This window comes from Corvus brachyrhynchos, unplaced genomic scaffold (assembly GCF_000691975.1).
Source record: "Corvus brachyrhynchos isolate BGI_N302 unplaced genomic scaffold, ASM69197v1 scaffold144, whole genome shotgun sequence".
In the NCBI taxonomy this organism is placed as follows: Eukaryota; Metazoa; Chordata; class Aves; order Passeriformes; family Corvidae; genus Corvus; species Corvus brachyrhynchos.
In genome coordinates, this window is record NW_008237406.1 from 382,430 (window position 1) to 383,299 (window position 870).

The 870-nt window shown below is 46.9% G+C and overlaps 1 protein-coding gene across 3 annotated transcripts in view; it reads left to right on the top strand.

Moving 5' to 3' along the window:
* ATP6AP1L (ATPase H+ transporting accessory protein 1 like) overlaps window positions 1–870 on the top strand; it is a 21,003-nt gene that overhangs the window by 7,302 nt on the left and 12,831 nt on the right. Inside the window, exon 1 of one of the 3 annotated variants that reach the window (XM_017730832.1) lies at window positions 7–67. The exons of 1 other annotated variant lie outside the window; for it this stretch is intronic. The gene's annotated coding sequence lies outside the window, so the exon portion shown is untranslated. One more of the 3 variants, XM_017730834.1, reaches the window with a different exon arrangement.

Consider the following 870-nt stretch of genomic DNA (forward strand, 5'->3'; position numbering starts at 1 on the left):
GCCTCCTCCTGCTCCTCGCCTGCGCCGGGCTCGGCGGCTCCGAGGACAGAAGCCCCGCGGGGAACAGGTCGGTGCCCGGGCGTGGTGGCGGAGCCGGGTGGGCGCAGGTTTCTCACGCTGTCATTCGTGCCGCGTTCACAATGCCAGGACCTGGCTGTGGTTTCCTGCCCAGGTTTGGAAACACCCGAGGTAATGCAGAAATTAATTATTTTGAAGCAGGCGGTGCGTTAGAGGTGTAACTCTGACACAGTTTTGTGAACGTGGTTTAAAATCGGGTGTTTTCTGTTGCATCTGTGCCACGTTTCATTATGTTTTAATGACTCTCACGCTGACTTTTCCTGGTCCCTGGGAAAACGGAGTTATAAATAGTGTAACAGCAAAAGAGTGTGAAAACTACTACAAGAAACACAGGCATGAAAATTTGCTACTTTTGTAGAATATTGGAAGCGTGAATTCAATATTGCAAGTGAGTGTTAAACTTACAGAATTACTGGAGATTTGGGTTTATTGTTAGTGGTGCTGCTTCACCCTCCAATGAAACACAAACAGTGAGCCCAGATCATAGCAGGGGGAAGAGGGGACCTTGTAGAGTCAAGCATGATGAAAGTGAAGGCAGCCTGAGCTGTATGAGTTGAATGATGGCCAAAGTCACCAAAAACACACAGAACAAACATGCTGGTGAAGGTCGCAGCTGCCAGTAAAATCTGTGCATTTAAGGCAAGAAGGACATGTGGTGATTTGCTTAAGCTTGTATTAGGAGATCTGGTAGCCAGTTACTGATAAATAGTACAATATGTTTTCATTAAACAGCTTACTTGCTGCTCTCCTCTGCCAGCTCTCAGATTTCTTACTGCTCTTCTTAGTATGATT